The sequence below is a fragment of the Phoenix dactylifera genome, chromosome 4, assembly GCF_051530095.1.
Source record: "Phoenix dactylifera cultivar Ajwa chromosome 4, Ajwa_hap1_PhDact_Kaust_v1.1, whole genome shotgun sequence".
NCBI lineage: Eukaryota > Viridiplantae > Streptophyta > Magnoliopsida > Arecales > Arecaceae > Phoenix > Phoenix dactylifera.
Window position 1 is genome coordinate 35,860,137 of NC_143193.1, and position 14,506 is coordinate 35,874,642.

At 49.2% G+C, this 14,506-nt stretch overlaps 33 non-coding genes and 7 pseudogenes across 33 annotated transcripts; all 40 read right to left on the reverse strand.

Moving 5' to 3' along the window:
* Window positions 1-44: 44 nt before the first annotated feature.
* On the reverse strand, window positions 45-163 carry LOC149758984 (5S ribosomal RNA). The gene has a single exon (XR_016405183.1). It is a non-coding gene; the product is annotated as a 5S ribosomal RNA (ribosomal RNA).
* Window positions 164-409: 246 nt separating this feature from the next.
* Window positions 410-528, reverse strand: LOC149758985 (5S ribosomal RNA). Its single transcript, XR_016401763.1, has one exon. It is a non-coding gene; the product is annotated as a 5S ribosomal RNA (ribosomal RNA).
* A 248-nt stretch (window positions 529-776) lies between these two features.
* On the reverse strand, window positions 777-895 carry LOC149758986 (5S ribosomal RNA). The gene has a single exon (XR_016404845.1). It is a non-coding gene; the product is annotated as a 5S ribosomal RNA (ribosomal RNA).
* A 245-nt stretch (window positions 896-1,140) lies between these two features.
* On the reverse strand, window positions 1,141-1,259 carry LOC149758987 (5S ribosomal RNA). Its single transcript, XR_016403030.1, has one exon. It is a non-coding gene; the product is annotated as a 5S ribosomal RNA (ribosomal RNA).
* Window positions 1,260-1,505: 246 nt separating this feature from the next.
* Window positions 1,506-1,624, reverse strand: LOC149758988 (5S ribosomal RNA). The gene has a single exon (XR_016409107.1). It is a non-coding gene; the product is annotated as a 5S ribosomal RNA (ribosomal RNA).
* Window positions 1,625-1,872: 248 nt separating this feature from the next.
* Window positions 1,873-1,991, reverse strand: LOC149758989 (5S ribosomal RNA). Its single transcript, XR_016400930.1, has one exon. It is a non-coding gene; the product is annotated as a 5S ribosomal RNA (ribosomal RNA).
* Window positions 1,992-2,237: 246 nt separating this feature from the next.
* Window positions 2,238-2,356, reverse strand: LOC149758990 (5S ribosomal RNA). The gene has a single exon (XR_016412698.1). It is a non-coding gene; the product is annotated as a 5S ribosomal RNA (ribosomal RNA).
* A 246-nt stretch (window positions 2,357-2,602) lies between these two features.
* On the reverse strand, window positions 2,603-2,721 carry LOC149758991 (5S ribosomal RNA). Its single transcript, XR_016406598.1, has one exon. It is a non-coding gene; the product is annotated as a 5S ribosomal RNA (ribosomal RNA).
* A 246-nt stretch (window positions 2,722-2,967) lies between these two features.
* LOC149758992 (5S ribosomal RNA) lies at window positions 2,968-3,086 on the reverse strand. The gene has a single exon (XR_016404945.1). It is a non-coding gene; the product is annotated as a 5S ribosomal RNA (ribosomal RNA).
* A 247-nt stretch (window positions 3,087-3,333) lies between these two features.
* On the reverse strand, window positions 3,334-3,487 carry LOC149758993 (5S ribosomal RNA; annotated as a pseudogene).
* Window positions 3,488-3,733: 246 nt separating this feature from the next.
* Window positions 3,734-3,852, reverse strand: LOC149758994 (5S ribosomal RNA). The gene has a single exon (XR_016408226.1). It is a non-coding gene; the product is annotated as a 5S ribosomal RNA (ribosomal RNA).
* Window positions 3,853-4,098: 246 nt separating this feature from the next.
* On the reverse strand, window positions 4,099-4,217 carry LOC149758995 (5S ribosomal RNA). Its single transcript, XR_016407542.1, has one exon. It is a non-coding gene; the product is annotated as a 5S ribosomal RNA (ribosomal RNA).
* A 246-nt stretch (window positions 4,218-4,463) lies between these two features.
* Window positions 4,464-4,582, reverse strand: LOC149758996 (5S ribosomal RNA). Its single transcript, XR_016401570.1, has one exon. It is a non-coding gene; the product is annotated as a 5S ribosomal RNA (ribosomal RNA).
* A 248-nt stretch (window positions 4,583-4,830) lies between these two features.
* On the reverse strand, window positions 4,831-4,949 carry LOC149758997 (5S ribosomal RNA). Its single transcript, XR_016404846.1, has one exon. It is a non-coding gene; the product is annotated as a 5S ribosomal RNA (ribosomal RNA).
* Window positions 4,950-5,196: 247 nt separating this feature from the next.
* On the reverse strand, window positions 5,197-5,315 carry LOC149758998 (5S ribosomal RNA). Its single transcript, XR_016402051.1, has one exon. It is a non-coding gene; the product is annotated as a 5S ribosomal RNA (ribosomal RNA).
* Window positions 5,316-5,562: 247 nt separating this feature from the next.
* LOC149758999 (5S ribosomal RNA) lies at window positions 5,563-5,681 on the reverse strand. Its single transcript, XR_016410300.1, has one exon. It is a non-coding gene; the product is annotated as a 5S ribosomal RNA (ribosomal RNA).
* A 247-nt stretch (window positions 5,682-5,928) lies between these two features.
* LOC149759000 (5S ribosomal RNA) lies at window positions 5,929-6,047 on the reverse strand. The gene has a single exon (XR_016408001.1). It is a non-coding gene; the product is annotated as a 5S ribosomal RNA (ribosomal RNA).
* A 247-nt stretch (window positions 6,048-6,294) lies between these two features.
* On the reverse strand, window positions 6,295-6,413 carry LOC149759001 (5S ribosomal RNA). Its single transcript, XR_016405573.1, has one exon. It is a non-coding gene; the product is annotated as a 5S ribosomal RNA (ribosomal RNA).
* A 246-nt stretch (window positions 6,414-6,659) lies between these two features.
* Window positions 6,660-6,778, reverse strand: LOC149759002 (5S ribosomal RNA). The gene has a single exon (XR_016401198.1). It is a non-coding gene; the product is annotated as a 5S ribosomal RNA (ribosomal RNA).
* Window positions 6,779-7,024: 246 nt separating this feature from the next.
* LOC149759003 (5S ribosomal RNA) lies at window positions 7,025-7,143 on the reverse strand. Its single transcript, XR_016408254.1, has one exon. It is a non-coding gene; the product is annotated as a 5S ribosomal RNA (ribosomal RNA).
* Window positions 7,144-7,390: 247 nt separating this feature from the next.
* Window positions 7,391-7,509, reverse strand: LOC149759004 (5S ribosomal RNA). Its single transcript, XR_016410311.1, has one exon. It is a non-coding gene; the product is annotated as a 5S ribosomal RNA (ribosomal RNA).
* A 248-nt stretch (window positions 7,510-7,757) lies between these two features.
* LOC149759005 (5S ribosomal RNA) lies at window positions 7,758-7,876 on the reverse strand. Its single transcript, XR_016404847.1, has one exon. It is a non-coding gene; the product is annotated as a 5S ribosomal RNA (ribosomal RNA).
* Window positions 7,877-8,123: 247 nt separating this feature from the next.
* Window positions 8,124-8,242, reverse strand: LOC149759006 (5S ribosomal RNA; annotated as a pseudogene).
* A 246-nt stretch (window positions 8,243-8,488) lies between these two features.
* LOC149759007 (5S ribosomal RNA) lies at window positions 8,489-8,607 on the reverse strand. The gene has a single exon (XR_016410322.1). It is a non-coding gene; the product is annotated as a 5S ribosomal RNA (ribosomal RNA).
* A 248-nt stretch (window positions 8,608-8,855) lies between these two features.
* On the reverse strand, window positions 8,856-8,974 carry LOC149759008 (5S ribosomal RNA; annotated as a pseudogene).
* A 247-nt stretch (window positions 8,975-9,221) lies between these two features.
* On the reverse strand, window positions 9,222-9,340 carry LOC149759009 (5S ribosomal RNA). Its single transcript, XR_016405574.1, has one exon. It is a non-coding gene; the product is annotated as a 5S ribosomal RNA (ribosomal RNA).
* A 246-nt stretch (window positions 9,341-9,586) lies between these two features.
* Window positions 9,587-9,705, reverse strand: LOC149759010 (5S ribosomal RNA). The gene has a single exon (XR_016401199.1). It is a non-coding gene; the product is annotated as a 5S ribosomal RNA (ribosomal RNA).
* A 246-nt stretch (window positions 9,706-9,951) lies between these two features.
* LOC149759011 (5S ribosomal RNA) lies at window positions 9,952-10,070 on the reverse strand (annotated as a pseudogene).
* Window positions 10,071-10,316: 246 nt separating this feature from the next.
* On the reverse strand, window positions 10,317-10,435 carry LOC149759012 (5S ribosomal RNA). The gene has a single exon (XR_016406987.1). It is a non-coding gene; the product is annotated as a 5S ribosomal RNA (ribosomal RNA).
* A 248-nt stretch (window positions 10,436-10,683) lies between these two features.
* On the reverse strand, window positions 10,684-10,802 carry LOC149759013 (5S ribosomal RNA). The gene has a single exon (XR_016408002.1). It is a non-coding gene; the product is annotated as a 5S ribosomal RNA (ribosomal RNA).
* Window positions 10,803-11,049: 247 nt separating this feature from the next.
* LOC149759014 (5S ribosomal RNA) lies at window positions 11,050-11,168 on the reverse strand. Its single transcript, XR_016405575.1, has one exon. It is a non-coding gene; the product is annotated as a 5S ribosomal RNA (ribosomal RNA).
* Window positions 11,169-11,414: 246 nt separating this feature from the next.
* Window positions 11,415-11,533, reverse strand: LOC149759015 (5S ribosomal RNA). The gene has a single exon (XR_016401200.1). It is a non-coding gene; the product is annotated as a 5S ribosomal RNA (ribosomal RNA).
* Window positions 11,534-11,779: 246 nt separating this feature from the next.
* Window positions 11,780-11,898, reverse strand: LOC149759016 (5S ribosomal RNA; annotated as a pseudogene).
* Window positions 11,899-12,144: 246 nt separating this feature from the next.
* Window positions 12,145-12,263, reverse strand: LOC149759017 (5S ribosomal RNA). Its single transcript, XR_016406988.1, has one exon. It is a non-coding gene; the product is annotated as a 5S ribosomal RNA (ribosomal RNA).
* A 247-nt stretch (window positions 12,264-12,510) lies between these two features.
* LOC149759018 (5S ribosomal RNA) lies at window positions 12,511-12,629 on the reverse strand. The gene has a single exon (XR_016404848.1). It is a non-coding gene; the product is annotated as a 5S ribosomal RNA (ribosomal RNA).
* A 247-nt stretch (window positions 12,630-12,876) lies between these two features.
* On the reverse strand, window positions 12,877-12,995 carry LOC149759019 (5S ribosomal RNA; annotated as a pseudogene).
* Window positions 12,996-13,241: 246 nt separating this feature from the next.
* On the reverse strand, window positions 13,242-13,360 carry LOC149759020 (5S ribosomal RNA). The gene has a single exon (XR_016409108.1). It is a non-coding gene; the product is annotated as a 5S ribosomal RNA (ribosomal RNA).
* A 247-nt stretch (window positions 13,361-13,607) lies between these two features.
* LOC149759021 (5S ribosomal RNA) lies at window positions 13,608-13,726 on the reverse strand (annotated as a pseudogene).
* A 246-nt stretch (window positions 13,727-13,972) lies between these two features.
* Window positions 13,973-14,091, reverse strand: LOC149759022 (5S ribosomal RNA). Its single transcript, XR_016404565.1, has one exon. It is a non-coding gene; the product is annotated as a 5S ribosomal RNA (ribosomal RNA).
* Window positions 14,092-14,337: 246 nt separating this feature from the next.
* LOC149759023 (5S ribosomal RNA) lies at window positions 14,338-14,456 on the reverse strand. Its single transcript, XR_016409109.1, has one exon. It is a non-coding gene; the product is annotated as a 5S ribosomal RNA (ribosomal RNA).
* Between the last annotated feature and the right edge of the window lie 50 nt (window positions 14,457-14,506).

Sequence of the window (14,506 nt, forward strand, 5' to 3'; positions counted from 1 at the left end):
AAATAAATATTATCAAAAAATAAAAAAGCGGGCAAAAAATAAAAAGGGTGCAACACGAGGACTTCCCAGGGGGTCACCCATCCTAGTACTACTCTCGCCCAAGCACGCTTAACTGCGGAGTTCTGATCGGATCCGGTGCATTAGTGCTGGTATGATCACACCCACGACATGCCCTTCGAAACTCCCTTTTATGACAAAGCAGCAGATCTCGACGGCCCGAGGCATTCGCGCTGCCGGGGCCGTTCTGGCGTAGGATTCAACGCGCTGTTCCGCTATGCGGCATGGCACCGCGAGTCTCCGGACTCAGTTTATTTTCGGGGGAAAAAAATTATCCGAAGAGGAAAAGCCAAAAGCCGAAAAATTAAAAATAAATATTATCAAAAAATAAAAAAGCGGGCAAAAAATAAAAGGGGTGCAACACGAGGACTTCCCAGGGGGTCACCCATCCTAGTACTACTCTCGCCCAAGCACGCTTAACTGCGGAGTTCTGATGGGATCCGGTGCATTAGTGCTGGTATGATCGCACTCATGACATGCCCATCGAAACTCCCTTTTATGACAAAGCAGCAGACCTCGAAGGCCCGAGACATTCGCGCCGCCGGGGCCGTTCTGGCGTAGGATTCAACGCGTTGGTCCCGCTATGCGGCATGGCACCGCCAGTCTCCGGACTCAGTTTATTTTCGGGGGAAAAAAATTATCCGAAGAGGAAAAGCCAAAAGCCGAAAAATTAAAAATAAATATTGTCAAAAAATAAAAAAGTGGAGAAAAAAATAAAAAGGGTGCAACACGAGGACTTCCCAGGGGGTCACCCATCCTAGTACTACTCTCGCCCAAGCACGCTTAACTGCGGAGTTTTGATGGGATCCGGTGCATTAGTGCTGGTATGATCGCACCCATGACATGCCCTTCGAAACTCCCTTTTATGACAAAGCAGCAGACCTCGACGGCCCGAGACATTCGCGCTGCCGGGGCCGTTCTGGCGTAGGATTCAACGCGCTGTTCCGCTATGCGGCATGGCACCGCGAGTCTCCGGACTCAGTTTATTTTCGGGGGAAAAAAATTATCCGAAGAGGAAAAGCCAAAAGCCGAAAAATTAAAAATAAATATTATCAAAAAATAAAAAAGCGGGCAAAAAATAAAAGGGTGCAACACGAGGACTTCCCAGGGGGTCACCCATCCTAGTACTACTCTCGCCCAAGCACGCTTAACTGCGGAGTTCTGATGGGATCCGGTGCATTAGTGCTGGTATGATCGCACCGATGACATGCCCATCGAAACACCCTTTTATGACAAAGCAGCAGACCTCGACGGCCCGAGACATTCGCGCTGCCGGGGCCGTTCTGGCGTAGGATTTAACGCGCTGTTCCGCTATGCGGCATGGCGCCGCGAGTCTCCGGACTCAGTTTATTTTCGGGGGAAAAAAATTATCCGAAGAGGAAAAGCCAAAAGCCGAAAAATTAAAAATAAATATTATCAAAAAATAAAAAAGCGGGCAAAAAATAAAAGGGGTGCAACACGAGGACTTCCCAGGGGGTCACCCATCCTAGTACTACTCTCGCCCAAGCACGCTTAACTGCGGAGTTCTGATGGGATCCGGTGCATTAGTGCTGGTATGATCGCACCCATGACATGCCCATCGAAACTCCCTTTTATGACAAAGCAGCAGACCTCGACGGCCCGAGACATTCGCGCCGCCGGGGCCGTTCTGGCGTAGGATTCAACGCGCTGGTCCCGCTTTGCGGCATGGCACCGCCAGTCTCCGGACTCAGTTTATTTTCGGGGGAAAAAAATTATCCGAAGAGGAAAAGCCAAAAGCCGAAAAATTAAAAATAAATATTATCAAAAAATAAAAAAGTGGAGAAAAAAATAAAAAAGGTGCAACACGAGGACTTCCCAGGGGGTCACCCATCCTAGTACTACTCTCGCCCAAGCACGCTTAACTGCGGAGTTCTGATGGGATCCGGTGCATTAGTGCTGGTATGATCGCACCCAAGACATGCCCTTCGAAACTCCCTTTTATGACAAAGCAGCAGACCTCGACGGCCCGAGACATTCGCGCTGCCGGGGCCGTTCTGGCGTAGGATTCAACACGCTGTTCCGCTATGCGGCATGGCACCGCCAGTCTCCGGACTCAGTTTATTTTCGGGGGAAAAAAATTATCCGAAGAGGAAAAGCCAAAAGCCGAAAAATAAAAAATAAATGTTATCAAAAAATAAAAAAGCGGGCAAAAAATAAAAGGGGTGCAACACGAGGACTTCCCAAGGGGTCACCCATCCTAGTACTACTCTCGCCCAAGCACGCTTAACTGCGGAGTTCTGATGGGATCCGGTGCATTAGTGCTGGTATGATCGCACCCATGACATGCCCTTCGAAACTCCCTTTTATGACAAAGCAGCAGACCTCGACGGCCCGAGACATTCGCGCTGCCGGGGCCGTTCTGGCGTAGGATTCAACGCGCTGTTCCGCTATGCGGCATGGCACCGCCAGCCTCCGGACTCAGTTTATTTTCGGGGGGAAAAAATTATCCGAAGAGGAAAAGCCAAAAGCCAAATAATTAAAAATAAATATTATCAAAAAATAAAAAAGCGGGCAAAAAATAAAAAGGGTGCAACACGAGGACTTCCCAGGGGGTCACCCATCCTAGTACTTCTCTCGCCCAAGCACGCTTAACTGCGGAGTTATGATGGGATCCGGTGCATTAGTGCTGGTATGATCGCACCCATGACATGCCCTTCGAAACTCCCTTTTATGACAAAGCAGCAGACCGCGACGGCCCGAGACATTCGCGCTGCCGGGGCCGTTCTGGCGTAGGATTCAACGCGCTGTTCCGCTATGCGGCATGGCACCGCCAGTCTCCGGACTCAGTTTATTTTCGGAAAAAAAAAATTATCCGAAGAGGAAAAGCCAAAAGCCGAAAAATTAAAAATAAATATTATCAAAAAATAAAAAAGCGGGCAAAAAATAAAAAGGGTGCAACACGAGGACTTCCCAGGGGGTCACCCATCCTAGTACTACTCTCGCCCAAGCACGCTTAACTACGGAGTTTTGATGGGATCCGGTGCATTAGTGCTGGTATGATCGCACCCAGGACATGCCCTTCGAAACTTCCTTTTATGACAAAGCAGCAGACCTCGACGGCCCGAGACATTCACGCTGCCGGGGCCGTTCTGGCGTAGGATTCAACGCGCTGGTCCCGCTATGCGGCATGGCACCGCCAGTCTCCGGACTCAGTTTATTGTCGGGGGAAAAAAATTATCCGAAGAGGAAAAGCCAAAACCCGAAAAATTAAAAATAAATATTATCAAAAAATAAAAAAGCGGGCAAAAAATAAAAAGGGTGCAACACGAGGACTTCCCAGGGGGTCACCCATCCTAGTACTACTCTCGCCCAAGCACGCTTAACTGCGGAGTTCTGATGGGATCCGGTGCACGCTTAACTGCGGAGTTCTGATGGGATCCGGTGCATTAGTGCTGGTATGATCGCACCCAAGACATGCCCTTCGAAACTCCCTTTTAAGACAAAGCAGCAGACCTCGACGGCCCGAGACATTCGCGCTACCGGGGCCGTTCTGGCGTATGATTCAACGCGCTGTTCCGCTATGCGGCATGGCACCGCCAGTCTCCGGACTCAGTTTATTTTCGGGGGGAAAAAATTATCGGAAGAGAAAAAGCCAAAAGCCAAAAAATTAAAAATAAATATTATCAAAAAATAAAAAAGCGGGCAAAAAATAAAAAGGGTGCAACACGAGGACTTCCTAGGGGGTCACCCATCCTAGTACTTCTCTCGCCCAAGCACGCTTAACTGCGGAGTTATGATGGGATCCGGTGCATTAGTGCTGGTATGATCGCACCCATGACATGCCCTTCGAAACTCCCTTTTATGACAAAGCAGCAGACCGCGACGGCCCGAGACATTCGCGCTGCCGGGGCCGTTCTGGCGTAGGATTCAACGCGCTGTTCCGCTATGCAGCATGGCACCGCCAGTCTCCGGACTCAGTTTATTTTCGAGAAAAAAAAATTATCCGAAGAGGAAAAGCCAAAAGCCGAAAAATTAAAAATAAATATTATCAAAAAATAAAAAAGCGGGCAAAAAATAAAAAGGGTGCAACACGAGGACTTTCCAGGGGGTCACCCATCCTAGTACTACTCTCGCCCAAGCACGCTTAACTGCGGAGTTCTGATCGGATCCGGTGCATTAGTGCTGGTATGATCGCACCCATGACATGCCCTTCGAAACTCCCTTTTATGACAAAGCAGCAGACCTCGACGGCCCGAGACATTCGCGCTGCCGGGGCCGTTCTGGCGTAGGATTCAACGCGCTGTTCCGCTATGCGGCATGGCACCGCGAGTCTCCGGACTCAGTTTATTTTCGGGGGAAAAAAATTATCCGAAGAGGAAAAGCCAAAAGCCGAAAAATTAAAAATAAATATTATCAAAAAATAAAAAAGCGGGCAAAAAATAAAAGGGGTGCAACACGAGGACTTCCCAGGGGGTCACCCGTCCTAGTACTACTCTCGCCCAAGCACGCTTAACTGCGGAGTTCTGATGGGATCCGGTGCATTAGTGCTGGTATGATCGCACCCATGACATGCCCATCGAAACTCCCTTTTATGACAAAGCAGCAGATCTCGACGGCCCGAGACATTCGCGCCGCCGGGGCCGTTCTGGCGTAGGATTCAACGCGCTGGTCCCGCTATGCGGCATGGCACCGCGAGTCTCCGGACTCAGTTTATTTTCGGGGGAAAAAAATTATCCGAAGAGGAAAAGCCAAAAGCCGAAAAATTAAAAATAAATATTATCAAAAAATAAAAAAGTGGAGAAAAAAATAAAAAGGGTGCAACACGAGGACTTCCCAGGGGGTCACCCATCCTAGTACTACTCTCGCCCAAGCACGCTTAACTGCGGAGTTTTGATGGGATCCGGTGCATTAGTGCTGGTATGATCGCACCCATGACATGCCCTTCGAAACTCCCTTTTATGACAAAGCAGCAGACCTCGACGGCCCGAGATATTCGCGCTGCCGGGGCCGTTCTGGCGTAGGATTCAACGCGCTGTTCCGCTATGCAGCATGGCACCGCGAGTCTCCGGACTCAGTTTATTTTCGGGGGAAAAAAATTATCCGAAGAGGAAAAGCCAAAAGCCGAAAAATTAAAAATAAATATTATCAAAAAATAAAAAAGCGGGCAAAAAATAAAAAGGGGTGCAAGACGAGGACTTCCCAGGGGGTCACCCATCCTAGTACTACTCTCGCCCAAGCACGCTTAACTGCGGAGTTCTGATGGGATCCGGTGCATTAGTGCTGGTATGATCGCACCCATGACATGCCCATCGAAACACCCTTTTATGACAAAGCAGCAGACCTCGACGGCCCGAGGCATTCGCGCTGCCGGGGCCGTTCTGGCGTAGGATTCAACGCGCTGTTCCGCTATGCGGCATGGCACCGCGAGTCTCCGGACTCAGTTTATTTTCGGAGGAAAAAAATTATCCGAAGAGGAAAAGCCAAAAGCCGAAAAATTAAAAAAAAAATATTATCAAAAAATAAAAAAGCGGGCAAAAAATAAAAGGGGTGCAACACGAGGACTTCCCAGGAGGTCACCCATCCTAGTACTACTCTCGCCCAAGCACGCTTAACTGCGGAGTTCTGATGGGATCCGGTGCATTAGTGCTGGTATGATCGCACCCATGACATGCCCTTCAAAACTCCCTTTTATGACAAAGCAGCAGACCTCGACGGCCCGAGACATTCACGCCGCCGGGGCCGTTCTGGCGTAGGATTCAACGCGCTGGTCCCGCTATGCGGCATGGCACCGCCAGTCTCCGGACTCAGTTTATTGTCGGGGGAAAAAAATTATCCGAAGAGGAAAAGCCAAAAGCCAAAAAATTAAAAATAAATATTATCAAAAAATAAAAAAGCGGGCAAAAAATAAAAAGGGTGCAACACGAGGACATCCCAGGGGGTCACCCATCCTAGTACTACTCTCGCCCAAGCACGCTTAACTGCGGAGTTTTGATGGGATCCGGTGCATTAGTGCTGGTATGATCGCACCCATGACATGCCCTTCGAAACTCCCTTTTATGACAAAGCAGCAGACCTCGACGGCCCGAGATATTCGCGCTGCCGGGGCCGTTCTGGCGTAGGATTCAACGCGCTGTTCCGCTATGCGGCATGGCACCGCGAGTCTCCGGACTCAGTTTATTTTCGGGGGAAAAAAATTATCCGAAGAGGAAAAGCCAAAAGCCGAAAAATTAAAAATAAATATTATCAAAAAATAAAAAAGCGGGCAAAAAATAAAAAGGGGTGCAAGACGAGGACTTCCCAGGGGGTCACCCATCCTAGTACTACTCTCGCCCAAGCACGCTTAACTGCGGAGTTCTGATGGGATCCGGTGCATTAGGGCTGGTATGATCGCACCCATGACATGCCCATCGAAACACCCTTTTATGACAAAGCAGCAGACCTCGACGGCCCGAGACATTCGCGCTGCCGGGGCCGTTCTGGCGTAGGATTCAACGCGCTGTTCCGCTATGCGGCATGGCACCGCGAGTCTCCGGACTCAGTTTATTTTCGGGGGAAAAAAATTATCCGAAGAGGAAAAGCCAAAAGCCAAAAAATTAAAAATAAATGTTATCAAAAAATAAAAAAGCGGGCAAAAAATAAAAGGGGTGCAACACGAGGACTTCCCAGGGGGTCACCCATCCTACTACTACTCTCGCCCAAGCACGCTTAACTGCGGAGTTCTGATGGGATCCGGTGCATTAGTGCTGGTATGATCGCACCCATGATATGCCCTTCGAAACTCCCTTTTATGACAAAGCAGCAGACCTCGACGGCCCGAGACATTCACGCTGCCGGGGCCGTTCTGGCGTAGGATTCAACGCGCTGGTCCCGCTATGCGGCATGGCACCGCTAGTCTCCGGACTCAGTTTATTGTCGGGAAAAAAAATTATCCGAAGAGGAAAAGCCAAAAGCCAAAAAATTAAAAATAAATATTATCAAAAAATAAAAAAGCGGGCAAAAAATAAAAAGGGTGCAACACGAGGACTTCCGAGGGGGTCACCCATCCTAGTACTACTCTCGCCCAAGCACGCTTAACTGCGGAGTTATGATGGGATCCGGTGCATTAGTGCTGGTATGATCGCACCCATGACATGCCCTTCGAAACTCCCTTTTATGACAAAGCAGCAGATCTCGACGGCCCGAGGCATTCGCGCTGCCGGGGCCGTTCTGGCGTAGGATTCAACGCGCTGTTCCGCTATGCGGCATGGCACCGCGAGTCTCCGGACTCAGTTTTTTTTCGGGGGAAAAAAATTATCCGAAGAGGAAAAGCCAAAAGCCGAAAAATTAAAAAAAAAATATTATCAAAAAATAAAAAAGCGGGCAAAAAATAAAAGGGGTGCAACACGAGGACTTCCCAGGAGGTCACCCATCCTAGTACTACTCTCGCCCAAGCACGCTTAACTGCGGAGTTCTGATGGGATCCGGTGCATTAGTGCTGGTATGATCGCACCCATGACATGCCCATCGAAACTCCCTTTTATGACAAAGCAGCAGACCTCGACGGCCCGAGACATTCGCGCCGCCGGGGCCGTTCTGGCGTAGGATTCAACGCGCTGGTCCCGCTATGCGGCATGGCACCGCCAGTCTCCGGACTCAGTTTATTTTCGGGGGAAAAAAATTATCCGAAGAGGAAAAGCCAAAAGCCGAAAAATTAAAAATAAATATTATCAAAAAATAAAAAAGTGGAGAAAAAAATAAAAAGGGTGCAACACGAGGACTTCCCAGGGGGTCACCCATCCTAGTACTACTCTCGCCCAAGCACGCTTAACTGCGGAGTTTTGATGGGATCCGGTGCATTAGTGCTGGTATGATCGCACCCATGACATGCCCTTCGAAACTCCCTTTTATGACAAAGCAGCAGACCTCGACGGCCCGAGATATTCGCGCTGCCGGGGCCGTTCTGGCGTAGGATTCAACGCGCTGTTCCGCTATGCGGCATGGCACCGCGAGTCTCCGGACTCGGTTTATTTTCGGGGAAAAAAAATTATCCGAAGAGGAAAAGCCAAAAGCCGAAAAATTAAAAATAAATATTATCAAAAAATAAAAAAGTGGGCAAAAAATAAAAAGGGGTGCAAGACGAGGACTTCCCAGGGGGTCACCCATCCTAGTACTACTCTCGCCCAAGCACGCTTAACTGCGGAGTTCTGATTGGATCCCGTGCATTAGGGCTGGTATGATCGCACCAATGACATGCCCATCGAAACACCCTTTTATGACAAGGCAGCAGACCTCGACGGCCCGAGACATTCGCGCTGCCGGGGCCGTTCTGGCGTAGGATTCAACGCGCTGTTCCGCTATGCGGCATGGCACCGCGAGTCTCCGGACTCAGTTTATTTTCGGGGGAAAAAAATTATCCGAAGAGGAAAAGCCAAAAGCCAAAAAATTAAAAATAAATGTTATCAAAAAATAAAAAAGCGGGCAAAAAATAAAAGGGGTGCAACACGAGGACTTCCCAGGAGGTCACCCATCCTAGTACTACTCTCGCCCAAGCACGCTTAACTGCGGAGTTCTGATGGGATCCGGTGCATTAGTGCTGGTATGATCGCACCCATGACATGCCCATCGAAACTCCCTTTTATGACAAAGCAGCAGACCTCGACGGCCCGAGACATTCGCGCCGCCGGGGCCGTTCTGGCGTAGGATTCAACGCGCTGGTCCCGCTATGCGGCATGGCACCGCCAGTCTCCGGACTCAGTTTATTTTCGGGGGAAAAAAATTATCCGAAGAGGAAAAGCCAAAAGCCGAAAAATTAAAAATAAATATTATCAAAAAATAAAAAAGTGGAGAAAAAAATAAAAAGGGTGCAACACGAGGACATCCCAGGGTGTCACCCATCCTAGTACTACTCTCGCCCAAGCACGCTTAACTGCGGAGTTTTGATGGGATCCGGTGCATTAGTGCTGGTATGATCGCACCCATGACATGCCCTTCGAAACTCCCTTTTATGACAAAGCAGCAGACCTCGACGGCCCGAGATATTCGCGCTGCCGGGGCCGTTCTGGCGTAGGATTCAACGCGCTGTTCCGCTATGCGGCATGGCACCGCGAGTCTCCGGACTCAGTTTATTTTCGGGGGAAAAAAATTATCCGAAGAGGAAAAGCCAAAAGCCGAAAAATTAAAAATAAATATTATCAAAAAATAAAAAAGCGGGCAAAAAATAAAAAGGGGTGCAAGACGAGGACTTCCCAGGGGGTCACCCATCCTAGTACTACTCTCGCCCAAGCACGCTTAACTGCGGAGTTCTGATGGGATCCGGTGCATTAGGGCTGGTATGATCGCACCCATGACATGCCCATCGAAACACCCTTTTATGACAAAGCAGCAGACCTCGACGGCCCGAGACATTCGCGCTGCCGGGGCCGTTCTGGCGTAGGATTCAACGCGCTGTTCCGCTATGCGGCATGGCACCGCGAGTCTCCGGACTCAGTTTATTTTCGGGGGAAAAAAATTATCCGAAGAGGAAAAGCCAAAAGCCAAAAAATTAAAAATAAATGTTATCAAAAAATAAAAAAGCGGGCAAAAAATAAAAGGGGTGCAACACGAGGACTTCCCAGGGGGTCACCCATCCTACTACTACTCTCGCCCAAGCACGCTTAACTGCGGAGTTCTGATGGGATCCGGTGCATTAGTGCTGGTATGATCGCACCCATGATATGCCCTTCGAAACTCCCTTTTATGACAAAGCAGCAGACCTCGACGGCCCGAGACATTCACGCTGCCGGGGCCGTTCTGGCGTAGGATTCAACGCGCTGGTCCCGCTATGCGGCATGGCACCGCTAGTCTCCGGACTCAGTTTATTGTCGGGAAAAAAAATTATCCGAAGAGGAAAAGCCAAAAGCCAAAAAATTAAAAATAAATATTATCAAAAAATAAAAAAGCGGGCAAAAAATAAAAAGGGTGCAACACGAGGACTTCCGAGGGGGTCACCCATCCTATTACTTCTCTCGCCCAAGCACGCTTAACTGCGGAGTTATGATGGGATCCGGTGCATTAGTGCTGGTATGATCGCACCCATGACATGCCCTTCGAAACTCCCTTTTATGACAAGGCAGCAGACCGCGACGGCCCGAGACATTCGCGCTGCCGGGGCCGTTCTGGCGTAGGATTCAACGCGCTGTTCCGCTATGCAGCATGGCACCGCCAGTCTCCGGACTCAGTTTTTTTTCGAGAAAAAAAAATTATCCGAAGAGGAAAAGCCAAAAGCCGAAAAATTAAAAATAAATATTATCAAAAAATAAAAAAGCGGGCAAAAAATAAAAAGGGTGCAACACGAGGACTTCCTAGGGGGTCACCCATCCTAGTACTACTCTCGCCCAGGCACGCTTAACTGCGGAGTTCTGATCGGATCCGGTGCATTAGTGCTGGTATGATCGCACCCATGACATGCCCATCGAAACTCCCTTTTATGACAAAGCAGCAGACCTCGACGGCCCGAGACATTCGCGCCGCCGGGGCCGTTCTGGCGTAGGATTCAACGCGCTGGTCCCGCTATGCGGCATGGCACCGCCAGTCTCCGGACTCAGTTTATTTTCGGGGGAAAAAAATTATCCGAAGAGGAAAAGCCAAAAGCCGAAAAATTAAAAATAAATATTATCAAAAAATAAAAAAGTGGAGAAAAAAATAAAAAGGGTGCAACACGAGGACATCCCAGGGGGTCACCCATCCTAGTACTACTCTCGCCCAAGCACGCTTAACTGCGGAGTTTTGATGGGATCCGGTGCATTAGTGCTGGTATGATCGCACCCATGACATGCCCTTCGAAACTCCCTTTTATGACAAAGCAGCAGACCTCGACGGCCCGAGATATTCGCGCTGCCGGGGCCGTTCTGGCGTAGGATTCAACGCGCTGTTCCGCTATGCGGCATGGCACCGCGAGTCTCCGGACTCAGTTTATTTTCGGGGGAAAAAAATTATCCGAAGAGGAAAAGCCAAAAGCCGAAAAATTAAAAATAAATATTATCAAAAAATAAAAAAGTGGGCAAAAAATAAAAAGGGGTGCAAGACGAGGACTTCCCAGGGGGTCACCCATCCTAGTACTACTCTCGCCCAAGCACGCTTAACTGCGGAGTTCTGATGGGATCCGGTGCATTAGGGCTGGTATGATCGCACCCATGACATGCCCATCGAAACACCCTTTTATGACAAAGCAGCAGACCTCGACGGCCCGAGACATTCGCGCTGCCGGGGCCGTTCTGGCGTAGGATTCAACGCGCTGTTCCGCTATGCGGCATGGCACCGCGAGTCTCCGGACTCAGTTTATTTTCGGGGGAAAAAAATTATCCGAAGAGGAAAAGCCAAAAGCCAAAAAATTAAAAATAAATGTTATCAAAAAATAAAAAAGCGGGCAAAAAATAAAAGGGGTGCAACACGAGGACTTCCCAGGGGGTCACCCATCCTACTACTACTCTCGCCCAAGCACGCTTAACTGCGGAGTTCTGATGGGATCCGGTGCATTAGTGCTGGTATGATCGCACCCATGATATGCCCTTCGAAACTCCCTTTTATGACAAAGCAGCAGACCTCGACGGCCCGAGACATTCACGCTGCCGGGGCCGTTCTGGCGTAGGATTCAACGCGCTGGTCCCGCTATGCGGCATGGCACCGCTAGTCTCCGGACTCAGTTTATTGTCGGGAAAAAAAATTATCCGAAGAGGAAAAGCCAAAAGCCAAAAAATTAAAAATAAATATTATCAAAAAATAAAAAAGCGGGCAAAAAATAAAAAGGGTGCAACACGAGGACTTCCGAGGGGGTCACCCATCCTATTACTTCTCTCGCCCAAGCACGCTTAACTGCGGAGTTATGATGGGATCCGGTGCATTAGTGCTGGTATGATCGCACCCATGACATGCCCTTCGAAACTCCCTTTTATGACAAAGCAGCAGACCGCGACGGCCCGAGACATTCGCGCTGCCGGGGCCGTTCTGGCGTAGGATTCAACGCGCTGTTCCGCTATGCAGCATGGCACCGCCAGTCTCCGGACTCAGTTTTTTTTCGAGAAAAAAAAATTATCCGAAGAGGAAAAGCCAAAAGCCGAAAAATTAAAAATAAATATTATCAAAAAATAAAAAAGCGGGCAAAAAATAAAAAGGGTGCAACACGAGGACTTCCTAGGGGGTCACCCATCCTAGTACTACTCTCGCCCAGGCACGCTTAACTGCGGAGTTCTGATCGGATCCGGTGCATTAGTGCTGGTATGATCGCACCCATGACATGCCCTTCGAAACTCCCTTTTATGACAAAGCAGCAGATCTCGACGGCCCGAGGCATTCGCGCTGCCGGGGCCGTTCTGGCGTAGGATTCAACGCGCTGTTCCGCTATGCGGCATGGCACCGCGAGTCTCCGGACTCAGTTTATTTTCGGGGAAAAAAAATTATCCGAAGAGGAAAAGCCAAAAGCCGAAAAATTAAAAATAAATATTATCAAAAAATAAAAAAGTGGAGAAAAAAATAAAAAGGGTGCAACACGAGGACTTCCCAGGGGGTCACCCATCCTAGTACTACTCTCGCCCAAGCACGCTTAACTGCGGAGTTTTGATGGGATCCGGTGCATTAGTGCTGGTATGATCGCACCCATGACATGCCCTTCGAAACTCCCTTTTATGACAAAGCAGCAGACCTCGACGGCCCGAGATATTCGCGCTGCCGGGGCCGTTCTGGCGTAGGATTCAACGCGCTGTTCCGCTATGCGGCATGGCACCGCGAGTCTCCGGACTCGGTTTATTTTCGGGGAAAAAAAATTATCCGAAGAGGAAAAGCCAAAAGCCGAAAAATTAAAAATAAATATTATCAAAAAATAAAAAAGTGGGCAAAAAATAAAAAGGGGTGCAAGACGAGGACTTCCCAGGGGGTCACCCATCCTAGTACTACTCTCGCCCAAGCACGCTTAACTGCGGAGTTCTGATTGGATCCCGTGCATTAGGGCTGGTATGATCGCACCAATGACATGCCCATCGAAACACCCTTTTATGACAAGGCAGCAGACCTCGACGGCCCGAGACATTCGCGCTGCCGGGGCCGTTCTGGCGTAGGATTCAACGCGCTGTTCCGCTATGCGGCATGGCACCGCGAGTCTCCGGACTCAGTTTATTTTCGGGGGAAAAAAATTATCCGAAGAGGAAAAGCCAAAAGCCAAAAAATTAAAAATAAATGTTATCAAAAAATAAAAAAGCGGGCAAAAAATAAAAGGGGTGCAACACGAGGACTTCCCAGGGGGTCACCCATCCTAGTACTACTCTCGCCCAAGCACGCTTAACTGCGGAGTTCTGATGGGATCCGGTGCATTAGTGCTGGTATGATCGCACCCATGATATGCCCTTCGAAACTCCCTTTTATGACAAAGCAGCAGACCTCGACGGTCCGAGACATTTACGCTGCCGGGGCCGTTCTGGCGTAGGATTCAACGCGCTGGTCCCGCTATGCGGCATGGCACCGCTAGTCTCCGGACTCAGTTTATTGTCGGGGAAAAAAAATTATCCGAAGAGAAAAAGCCAAAAGCCAAAAAATTAAAAATAAATATTATCAAAAAATAAAAAAGCGGGCAAAAAATAAAAAGGGTGCAACACGAGGACTTCCTAGGGGGTCACCCATCCTATTACTTCTCTCGCCCAAGCACACTTAACTGCGGAGTTATGATGGGATCCGGTGCATTAGTGCTGGTATGATCGCACCCATGACATGCCCTTCGAAACTCCCTTTTATGACAAAGCAGCAGACCGCGACGGCCCGAGACATTCGCGCTGCCGGGGCCGTTCTGGCGTAGGATTCAACGCGCTGTTCCGCTATGCAGCATGGCACCGCCAGTCTCCGGACTCAGTTTTTTTTCGAGAAAAAAAAATTATCCGAAGAGGAAAAGCCAAAACCCAAAAAATTAAAAATAAATATTATCAAAAAATAAAAAAGCGGGCAAAAAATAAAAAGGGTGCAACACGAGGACTTCCCAGGGGGTCACCCATCCTAGTACTACTCTCGCCCAGGCACGCTTAACTGCGGAGTTCTGATCGGATCCGGTGCATTAGTGCTGGTATGATCGCACCCATGACATGCCCTTCGAAACTCCCTTTTATGACAAAGCAGCAGATCTCGACGGCCCGAGGCATTCGCGCTGCCGGGGCCGTTCTGGCGTAGGATTCAACGCGCTGTTCCGCTATGCGGCATGGCACCGCGAGTCTCCAGACTCAGTTTATTTTCGGGGGAAAAAAATTATCCGAAGAGGAAAAGCCAAAAGCCGAAAAATTAAAAATAAATATTATCAAAAAATAAAAAAGCGGGCAAAAAATAAAAGGGGTGCAACACGAGGACTTCCCAGGGGGTCACCCATCCTAGTACTACTCTCGCCCAAGCACGCTTAACTGCGGAGTTCTGATGGGATCCGGTGCATTAGTGCTGGTATGATCGCACCCATGACATGCCCATCGAAACTCTCTTTTATGACAAAGCAGCAGACCTCGAC